Genomic DNA, 11,795 nt, shown 5'->3' on the forward strand with positions numbered 1-11,795 from the left:
AGAAGTTTTGATCAAATCAAGAGCTTTTCTTTTGGAAATGGCATGGTTATTGAAAGTGCAATCAAGCCCTAATTGTGGGTTTTGGTGATAATGACCAAGCAATTAGAGAACTAATGAGATTTATCGAGATGACAAGCAGAGAATTCATGTTCGAGGATGCTACACGAAATGGAGGAGCCCCCAATTATAAATGTAGATGGCTTCAAACTCAAAGGAGGTTTAAATTCTTTTATATTTTCAATTTGAGTATAGGAAAAGCCGTACTATAAAGGGGGACACAATGCTTAAGCTAATATGTGCCACCAAGTGCTCAAATATACAAATGCATCCTCAGATTCACAGCCAAGACAGTCTATACCTCACTCTTACCCTTGCTGTCTGCGTGGTGCGGCCATGTCGCACTTGAAGAGAGGCACTGCCATAGTGCGGTACTGCCACACTTGAGACGTGGCACTACCGCCGGACTTAAGTGGACCATTGGGGGCTAGGGGTATTTATACCCTTCCCCTTCCTCTCCAACAGCTCTCTGCCTCTTCTTCCTCACTCCAGCTCATTCAAAACAAAAGGAGCCTCTTTTCTCTCTTCCTCCATTATTGACCTTGAGCCCTCAAGTAAATCCATTGATTTCCCCATCAATCCTTGAGAGAAAAGGGTCCAAAACTCGATTAGAGAGCAGCTCCATTGATTCCCCAACTCAAAAGAGCACTTGGTTCACGTTTTTGGCCGGCGGGTTGTGTTTGTTACTCTTGGAGCTTGGCTCCTAGCCGGTCTAGAGCATCGCCCGTGGAGCTTGCCAACTTGTGTGGTAGCCCCTAGGAGGTTTGTAACCTATCTCTTGAAGCTAGTAAACTCACCCCTCATCCCAAGAGTTAGGTCTCTCGACTTGAGAACGAGATAGGGTTGGAAAGCCCTAAGCCTTAGTGGTTAACCTCAACAACGTGGACGTAGGCAAGCCTTCGTAGTGAGCTGAACCACGGGATAAATCATTGTCTCTTATGCTTGATTTACATTACTTGCATGTCATATTGTTGTTGAGGTGATTTCTAGGGTTTCTAGTCAATCTACTTGTGTGTGGTGTTTCTACTACTTCTAACTCTCGATCTGTGACTATCATACCTGTAGTAAGCTGAGAAATTTCTCTGATCTAAGTTTCCGTTCACTGATTTTGAATTGTGACTAGAAGTTGTCTGCAGGTACAGTAGTACCGCTATTCTAGCTCGACAGTGCCACAGTCCAGCAGTGTCGCCCTTCAGAGCAGCAGTGCTGTAGGGTGAAATTGATAAAAGTTTGAGTGTTTGTTTTGACAGGCCTATTCACCCCCACTAGGCCAACCAGAGATCCTACAAGTGGTATCAGAGCAGGTTACCTCATATACGCTTCACCGCATGAGGTATGGAGCCCGAAGGAGGAACTAGTGGCGTGAAGTGGGTGGATGTCGACACAGACAGCAGCGAGCTGAGCGCGTCGACAGCAAGCAACACCACACTACCACATCTTGAGGCTACCGATGCCAAAAGAGCTCTCAATGATAATGAGAGAGAAGAAGGAAGGAGGCAAGAAAGCTAAAAAGAGAAGCAAGAGAGAAGAAGGAGGAGCAGCGGTTAGAGGAGAAGAAGCAAAGAAAAGAAGAAAGAAGGCTCAAGAGAGAAGCAAGAAGAAAAGAAGAGAAGCTAGGAAGAAGAAGGAAGAAGAAGAGAAGGCAACAAGTGCATCATCAAGCATATCAAGTAGTTCGAAGATGGAGATGATGATGAGTCATACCAAGTGTCAGAAGGGGAACAAGAAGGAGAAGAAAGGAAAGGGCAAGGCCAACAACAACAAATATGCAGCCGTATCCTTTAACTACTCTTCTATTCCTATGACTAACCATGATCGGAGGTCTTTCATCAATGTGCCCGTGGGCAAGTTACCTCATTTCAATGGGACTAACTTTGCCAAGTGGAAGCACTTGATGAGAGCCTATCTTATAGGTCTTCACCCCAGGCATTTGGGAGATTGTTTGCAATGGAATTTGAGCCACCGATTGATCCCAAGAACCCAACACTAGAAGAGATGAGAATCATTCACCTCAATGGTCAAGCCACAAGTGTGTTGCTTAGTGCCTTGGATGGTGATGAGTACAATAGAGTGATTGGAGTTGATGTTGCCAAGCAAATATGGGACACTTTGCACCTAGCACATGAAGGGGTTGACAAAGTGAGAAAGGCAAGAATTGACTTGTTGATGTCAAAGCTCAACCGGTTTGTAATCTTGGATGGAGAGGGGCCACAAGAGATGTTTGATAGGTTGATGACAATGGTGGGCAAGATTAGAGGCTATGGTTGTGATGAGCTAGATGATCACAAAGTTGTCAAGATTATGTTGGAAGCTTATTCACCTAGAAATGAGACCATAGTCACTCTAATTAGAGACAAGAAGAAGTTTGAGTACTTCACACCAAATGATGTACTTGGGAGGATCTTGACCTTTGACATGCAAAGAGAAGAAGCAAATGAGAGGAAGAAACTTGGAGAATTGCAAGCAAAGCTAGAGGGCATCAAGATCAAAGATGTAGCTCTCAAGGCCAACAAATCAAGCAAGCAAGGCTCTACAAGCAAGTCCAAGATCAACCAACAAGCTTCAACTAGCAAGCCCAAAGCAAGCAAGCAAGTTCAAGAAAGAGTAGAGACCATATCATCTTCAAGTGAAAGTGAAAATGATGATGATCAATATGAGAAGATTGATGATGTTGCTCTCTTTATGAGGAGGTTTCACAAGGGGCTAAAGAAGCAAGGCTACAAGGTAGTGAAGAGAAGCTTCCCAAACAAGAAAAAGAGGACATGCTACAATTGTGGAAGCACCGATCACTTCATTGCCAAGTGTGCATATGAGATCAAGGACAACAAATACAAGAAGGACAAGAAAGAGGACAAGGCCGAACGTAGGAAGAGCAAGAAAAACATGGGAGAGGCTTACATTGGGCATGAATGGGACTCAACTAAAGAGAGCACAAGTGAAGAGGATGAGAAGGTTGCAACCTATTGCTATTCACAAGTCATCCCCTACACCAAGGCTCTTCAACAACATGTCCGATGATGACTACTACTTCCCCTCACACTTGTCTCATGGCAAAGCGTGAGAAGGTAAAATCCAAATCAAAGGCCAAATCTCCTCCACCTCCTAGTGATATCTCTAGTAGTGATATTAGTGATAGCTCTAGTGATGATGAATCTAGTGATGAAGAAATAAACATGATAACTAAAAATTTGGATGGAAAGACCAAATTATTCATCACTAAGCTAATGGAGGATTTAGAGAGTGTCCAAGCCGAGCTAGAATCTAGAGAAGAGACTCTTATTCAACAAGAGGATCTCTACATTGCTAGCAAAGAAGCTCTTGCATTAGAGAGAAGTGAGGTGGAATCCTTGCGCGAGGCCTTGGCCAAAGAGCAAGAGGACCATGCTATCACAAAGAAAGCAAATAAAGCTCTCAAGAAAAAGTATTGTGACTTAGATGAAAAGCACAAAGAACTTGAGATGCAATATAGCATTCTTTGGGATAGCAACTCACATCTCACTAAGGCAAAGGAAACCTCTACTCCCTCTACTAGTCAAGGTTGTGGAAAATGTTTTAATCTTGACTTGAATGCTTATTCCACTAACCTTGCAAACATGGAAGCTATGAGAAAGGAGATTGCTAGGCTCAATGAAGTCATTGGAAAAGGGTGGATAAGTGTGACCCAATCCAATGACAAGAAGGTTGATGAATCAAAAGGGCCACAATTCAAGCAAGGAAGGCATCCCTCAATCAAGCATGGGCTCGGTCACACAAAAGGAGCCAAGACAAATGGAAGAAGGATAGTGAATGGCTATGAGTGTGTGCAGTTTGAGAGGAAGGGCAAAATTGGTATAGATCAGCCTGCACAGACTGTAGGCAGTGCAGCAGTCCTAGAGCAGTAGTGCCCAGCGTAGTGCCTAGTGAAGGGCGGCAGTGCCTGCGCCCCGCAAAAATGGGAAGGCTACCAATTCTGTTCCTGATCAAACTAAGCCCAAGAAGAAGGTGTACCAGGAGAAATAGGTGTTCCAGAAGCCTAAGGAATCAGTGTGGGCCACCAAGAATAAGTATGCCTATCAACCAAAGACTTATGCACCTCGACAAAGCTTGACATCATGCTTTGTTTTGAGGAACAACAGAAGTGGAAAGTGGTTGCAAAATATGTTAGAAAGGAAACCAACATATATAGGAATACTTCTATTTAGGGTTCCTAAGATTCTTGTGACTAACATGCAAGGCCCCAAGTCAAATTGGGGACCTAAATCTAGCAACTAAACTTGTTTTGTAGGCATACTCCTCCGGTGGATCAAGTTGGGTGCTTGATAGTGGATGTACAAATCATATGACCGAGAAAGGAGTATGTTCTCATCATATTCCCCGATGACGCACTCAAATGAAAATATTGTCTTTGGAGACAATTCAAAGGGGGATGTGATTGGTCTCGGTAAAGTTGCTATAACCCTTGAGCATTCAATTACAAATGTATTACATGTTGATTCGTTGAGTTATAACTTGTTGTCCATTTCTCAATTGTGTGAGATGGGCTATAATTGTCTCTTTTCGGATAAGGGTGTGGAAGTCTTTAGAAGGGAGGATTCCTCTATTGTCTTTACTGGGTCAATTAAAGAACAAGCTTTACTTAGTTGATTTCAACAAAAGTAAAGCTAAGCTTGAGACTTGTTTAGTGGCAAAATATAGCATGGGTTGGCTTTGGCATCGCCGACTAGCCCATGTTGGGATGAGGAACTTGGCCAAACTTCTAAAAGATGAACACATCCTTGGACTAACAAATGTTCACTTTGAGAAAGATAGGATTTGTAGCGCTTGTCAAGCCAGAAAGCAAGTTGGAGCACCTCACCCACCAAAGAGCATCATGACCACCAAGCAACCATTGGAGCTAATACATATGGATCTCTTTGGACCGGTCACCTACCTAAGTATCGAGGGTAACAAATATGGTCTTGTTATTGTTGATGACTATTCCTAGTTTCACTTGGGTATTTTTCTTGCATGACAAGTGCCAAGTTCAAGAGAAGGTGAAGATATTTGTTAGAAGAGCTCAAAAGGAGTTCGGTCTTCCCATCAAGAAAGTGAGAAGTGACAATGGGACCTAAATTCAAGAATACTCTAGTTGAGGAGTTTCTTGATGAAGAGGGCATCAAGCATGAGTTTTCAACTCCATACACCCCTCAACAAAATGGTGTAGTAGAGAGGAAGAACAGTACACTCATTGACATGGCAAGGACAATGCTAGATGAGTACAAGACGCCGGACATCTTTTGGTGTGACGCCATCAACACCGCTTGCCATGCCATCAACCGCCTCTACCTACACAAGAAGTTAAGAAAACTTCATATGAGCTTCTAACCTGGTAACAAGCCTAAGGTGTCTTACTTTAGAGTGTTTGGGTGCAAGTGTTTCATACTTAACAAGAAACCCAAAATCTCTAAGTTTGCACCTAAAGTTGATGAAGGTTTTCTTCTTGGTTATGGATCAAATGAGCATGCCTACCGTGTCTTCAACAAAACCTCTAGGAGAGTTGAGATTGCGGTAGACATGACATTTGATGAATCTAATGGCTCTCAAGTGGAGCAAGTTTATTCAAGTGTTGTAGGAAAGGAGGAATCCACCATGTGAAGCAATCAAGCAATTGGCTATTGGTGATATTAGACCACAAGAAGAATGAAGTCACTGAAGTGGAGGTTCCTCAAGTTGTTGCTAGCACCTATTTCCGCTGACATATCTGATGCTACACTATAGCAAGCATCTGCTGCAACTCTAGCATGCGGCAGTGCCGCACCTACATAGTCAGCAGTAGCTGATTCGACTCCAGCTCATGGATAAAACCTACAACCCATATTTGAGCAAGATGATGATGAAGATCTAGAAGATGAACAAGAGGCCATTGAGCATCCAAGGCTAAGGCAAACATACAAAGGGATCATCCTATTGATAACATCCTTGGGAGTCTTCGAAAGGGGGTAACAACTCATTCACATTTAGCAAACTTTTGTCAATATTACTCGTTTGTTTCCTCTTTGGAGCCTCTTAAGGTAGAACAAGCACTTGGAGACCCGGATTGGGTGATGGCCATGCAAGAAGAGCTCAATAACTTCGAAAGAAACCAAGTGTGGACTTTGGTGGAATGACCCAATACCAATGTCATTGGCACCAAGTGGGTCTTCCGCAACAAGCAAGATGAGAATGGAGTGGTGACAAGGAACAAGGCAAGGTTGGTTGCTCAAGGTTTCACTCAAGTAGAGGGCTTGGACTTTGAAGAAACATATGCACCGGTGGCAAGACTTGAAAGCAATTCAAATGCTTCTAGCCTATGCCGCTCATCACGACTTCAAGCTATATCAAATGGATGTGAAGAGTGCATTTCTCAATGGCCCTATTCAAGAACTTGTCTATGTTGAGCAACCACCGGGCTTAGAAGATCACAAGTTTCCCAACCATGTCTACAAACTCCAAAAGGCAGCTCTATGGGCTTAAGCAAGCACCAAGAGCATGGTATGAATGCCTTAAGGAATTCTTGCTTAAACAAGGCTTTGAAATAGGCAAAGCCGATCCTACCCTTTTCACTCACAAAGTTGGCAAAGATATATTTGTGTGCCAAATATATGTCGATGACATAATATTTGGTAGTACTAATCATTCTTTTTGTGAGGAATTTAGTAGGATCATGACCAAGAGATTTGAGATGTCCATGATGGGTGAATTGAAGTTCTTCCTTGGATTTCAAATCAAGCAAGTGAAGGATGGAACTTTTATTAGCCAAACGAAGTACACCCATGATATGCTCAAGAAGTTTGACATGGTGAATGCCAAGCCTATCAAAACTCCCATGCCAACCAATGGACATCTAGATCTCAATGATGAAGGGAAAGCCATGGATACTAAGGTATATCGCTCCATGATCAGGCTCTCTACTTTATTTATGCGCATCTAGGCCCGATATTATGCTTAGGTGTGTGCATGTGTGCTAGATTTCAAGCTAACCGTAAAAGAGTGTCACTTAGTGGCCTTTAAGAGAATCTTGAGATATTTAGTACACACTCCTAACCTTGGCTTGTGGTATCCTAAGGGCTCTAGGTTTGATCTACTTGGGTATTCAGATTCTGATTACGCCGGTTGCAAAGTAGATCAAAAAAGCACTTCGGGGACATGTCAATTCCTTGGATGGTCCCTAGTGTCTTGGAGTTCTAAAAAGCAAAATTGTGTAGCCCTTTCCACCTGCCGAAGGCTGAGTATGTTGCAGCCGGTGCATGTTGTGCTCAACTACTTTGGATGAGGCAAACCATTCAAGATTTTGGATGTCACTTCACTAAAATCCCACTCTTGTGTGACAACAAAAGTGCCATAAAGTAGCCAATAATCTCGTAAGCCACTCAAGAACTAAGCACATAGACATCCGACATCATTTCTTGAGAGACCACGAAGCCAAAGGAGATATCAAAATTCGCCATGTGAGCACCAAAAAGCAACTAGCCGATATCTTCACTAAGCCTCTTGATGAGTCAAGGTTTTGTGCTTTGCGTAGTGAGCTAAATATTCTTGATTCTCATAACGTGGTTTGAACTATAGCACACCTTGATTGATGAACTAGCATGGATAGGAGAAATGAATTAAAAGTATAAATATTGTGCTTAAAATGTTTATCATAAGAAACAAGTGCATTGTGATCATTGTTTGTATTGATTATTTGTTGTTGATCATATGTGCTTGAGATATGTGTCCATATCCTATATATAGAGGTATTTAGCTAGTAGTTAAATCTACTGTACTAGGGAGTGTAGCAGTGCCGCACTTTGAATTTCAACTAGAAATTCGGCCCATATCGGCTATTACCATGGGGCCCATCTTATCTCTTATTTCTACTAGCCCCTAGGGTAACTCTCCCTCATTCACCATAGCTATTGCCGCCCCCTCTCTTCACCGCACGCATAGGCAGCCACCGACGCCACCCGTCCAGCCACGCCGCCACCTACGGCACTGTCGAGCCCGCCGCTGCTCTTCCCCCTCGCTGCCAGCAGCTGGAGTAGCTCGTGGATGGAGCCGATTCATTCCTTTCCTCCTCAATCACGTAAATCAAGGTGAAACCCTAACCTAATCCTGATATATGCCATGGAGTTCTAGATTTGTTGGAAGATGGTTTCTAGTGACTGCATGATTAGGGTAGAAACTATTTTGATGGATGAATTGAATCAAAACAATAATTCGTTGGTTGAGCCTCATCTGTACCCACAGCAGTGCCGCATGTTGGTGGCGGCAGTGCCGCACTTAACAGATTGAACTTGGTAAATGTAGATGTTGTTCCAATCGATTACTCTCTGTTTTGGTTGGATTTGTGCACAGATTTGTTTCTATCTTAAACATGTAGCCACTTTACCTACATTGTAGACAACTCCATGTATTTGTTTAGGTCTACTCATTCGGAGATTGTCTAGTGGTTTAGGAGAATGTTTGAGAAATAGTCTGAATAGTTGAGAAGAATTGAATCATGGGAGAGGTGAAGCACTAGGTGCGGCAGTGCTGCACCCTCGACCTGATTAGTTTAGAGTGCTTTCCTAACTCAAGATTTGAATCATCTCATCTATCTAGAGTGTTTTACAAGTGTTCTTCTATACCCCTTATGTATAGTTTCTTATTTGGACCTATATTTGTTTGCATAGATGTCCTCTAGAGGTGATGATGATTGGAGGGGGAATAGGAAGATGACCGAGCCTCAGGATTAGCAGATGCCTCATCGTGATCGTGGTAGGACCACAGGGGGTAGCAACAGTGCAGCAGGCAGAGATGTTGCTAGAGACAGGGGGAGGAGAGATCAGATGATCCCAGATGAGGAGAACTTGGAGAGGGCTGGCCGCACTATTCCTCCAGGTGCTTGCCTAGATACTCCACCTCATCTTGAGGAGTTTGACAGGAGCTACATTAAAGAGTATTCTGAGGATGTGGTCATAAGGCGTCCTGTTGACACACGTGCTCATCCCATGCTTAACTATGCGGGAAAGCTGAAGATGGTGGAGGAAGCACGTGAGAACAATCCCTATGAGCAACCAAAGGATTTGGGGATAGACTACATGTTTTGGAATGAGTTTCATTCCAACTTCTATGCATCTGTGAACTTCAACTCCAAGAAATCCAAAGTTGTCAAGATGCAGTATGTTGATTGGGAGGAGATAAAGGCAAAGAATGAGCCAGAATTCAATAAGGTGATCAAGGCTTGTGAGTTGTTTGGCCTCACTGATATTATGAGCTTCAAATATAATTGGAATGAGGAAGTGTTGGCCCAGTTCTATGCCACTCTCTTCTATAGCATCTACACTAATGAGATTCACTGGATGATCGAGGGACAGCATTATAGAGTTGATTTTGTAACTTTTAGCTGGATCCTTGGTTTTGGAGAGGAGGAGCGGGGCTTCACTTACATTCATGATGAGGCTAGAGCTGAGATCTGTGATATTGCCTATATGTGGATTGACAGGAGAAGTGCAGATGGGAAGGTCAGTGGCCTAAAGAGCTATTATTACATTCTGAACAATTTGATCAGGCACACTATCAATCCCAAGGATGGAGCAACTTCTATCTTAATGGATATGTGAGGAATGTGCTTGCTAGATTTGCTCCTGGAGGTGACAGGTTTAATGTCCCTCGCTTCATGTGGCATGAGCTGAGGAACGCCATGGAGGATGGGAGAAAGGGGATACCCTATGCCCCCTATCTCATGTTTATGATTGAGAGGGTCTCTGGCTATAGATTTGAGAAAGATGGTCTTCACACCATCTACAAAATTGAGAAGACCCTGAGGGGCAGGTGCTAGCAGGGCAGTGAGATGCTCTCCATCAATTGATGGACGTGCCTAAGTCATCCTGATCTAGGCCTCGCAAGGAAAAGAAGATGGAGAAGTTTGGGAGATGGATCAAGGCTATTTTCACCACATGCACCTATGCAGCGAGGACCGCATATGAGGACCGGTTGGAGAACTGTGAAGCCAACCGAGAGGCTAGAGAGCGTGCAGGGCTGCCACCTCTTTCTCTAGTTTAGTCACCACTGAGGTTTGATGACCTCCCTAGCCTTTCTGAGATAGATTCGGAGGAGGAGGAGCAGGAGAAGCCAGAGCTTGATCCTCACACGAGTTTGAGGTCCACCTTGCAGTCCATGTGGAGGAGCACCAGGCATGAGTGCCATACTTCAACCACTCTTCGCCAAGGGAGGGTGGTGGTGTCTTCTTCTTTCTCCGACGACGATGATGGTGATGATGATGGTGGAGAGGAGGACGTTGCAGGTGCTAGTGGAGCTGCTGGTGGGGATGACGTTGATTGGGACACGATCCAAGAGGATGAGGAGTGAGTGTTGGTGTTTCTTTTTTCTTCTCTTTTTGGTGCTTTATGCCAAAGGGGGAGAAAATTAGAGGGGTCAACAACTTTTACGACGCCATGGAGGTTGTTGCAGCTAGAGTTATGTTCATATCTGTTTAGAGTAGTCTTCGTTAAGTGAGAGTTTGAGAGTCCATTAGAAACTCTATTTATGTAATAATGCTACTTAAGTGCTTTATATATGTGTGGGATATGGACATATATTAATCTATATTGTCGCTTGTGATACAATTGTGCTAGAATGTATATCTTTATATGTATTACATGCTGTGTGGTGTCTGTTCTAATTTGTGTTATTACAGCAAATGCGGCAGTGCCGCACTCTGGTGCGATAGTACCACAACCAGCTACAATAGCAAACCATGTTGTGCATAAACTTTATTTGCATCATGTTTTACATACCTGACACAGTATGCAGCACCCCACAGGAGCATGGATGTAAGGGGAGCCCCATCACTTTCACTAAAATATGAATCTTGGCTTCTTATGCCAATTTGAGAATTCAATTCTCTATTCACATACTTAGGGGGAGGCTCTACACCCATGGCTCGAAAATCTCAGTATTTATTTCATATCTTTTGTAAGATCTAATTGGGTCGTCATCAATCACAAAAAGGGGGGAGATTGAAAGTACAATCAAGCCCTAATTATGGGTTTTGGTGATAATGACCACGTAATTAGAGAACTAATGAGATTTATCGAGATGACAAGCAGGGAATTCATGTTTGAGGATGCTACACAAAACGGAGGAGCCCCCAATTATAAATGTAGATGGCTTCAAACTCAAAGGAGGTTTAAATTCTTTTATATTTTGAATTTAAGTATAGGAAAAGCCGTACTATAAAGGGGGACACAATGCTTAAGCTAATATGTGCTACTAAGTGCTCAAACATACACATGCATCCTCAGATTCATAGCCAAGGCAGTCTACACCTTACTCTTACCCTTGCTATATTGCGTGGTACGGCACTGCCACACTTGAAGAGAGGCACTGCCGCAACTTAAGTTACCGTTGGGGGCTGGGGGTATTTATACCCTTCCCCTTCCTCCCCAACGGCTCTCTGCCTCTTCTTCCTCACTCCAGCTCGTCCAAAACAGAAAGGAGCCTCTTTCTCTCTCCCTCCATTATTGACCTTGAGCCCTCAAGCAAATCCATTGATTTCCCCATCAATCCTTGAGAGAAAAGGGTCCAAAACTCAATTAGAGAGCAGCTCCATTGATTCCCCAACTCAAAATAGCACTTGGTTCACGTTTTGGCCGGTGGTTGTTTTTGTTACACTTGGAGCTTGGCTCCTAGCCGGCTAGAGCGTCGCCTGTGGAACTTGCCAACTTGTGTGGCAGCCCCCGAGAGGTTTGTAACCATCTCTTGAAGCTAGTAAACTC

The sequence above is a fragment of the Miscanthus floridulus genome, chromosome 15 (genome assembly GCF_019320115.1).
Source record: "Miscanthus floridulus cultivar M001 chromosome 15, ASM1932011v1, whole genome shotgun sequence".
Classification (NCBI taxonomy): Eukaryota; Viridiplantae; Streptophyta; class Magnoliopsida; order Poales; family Poaceae; genus Miscanthus; species Miscanthus floridulus.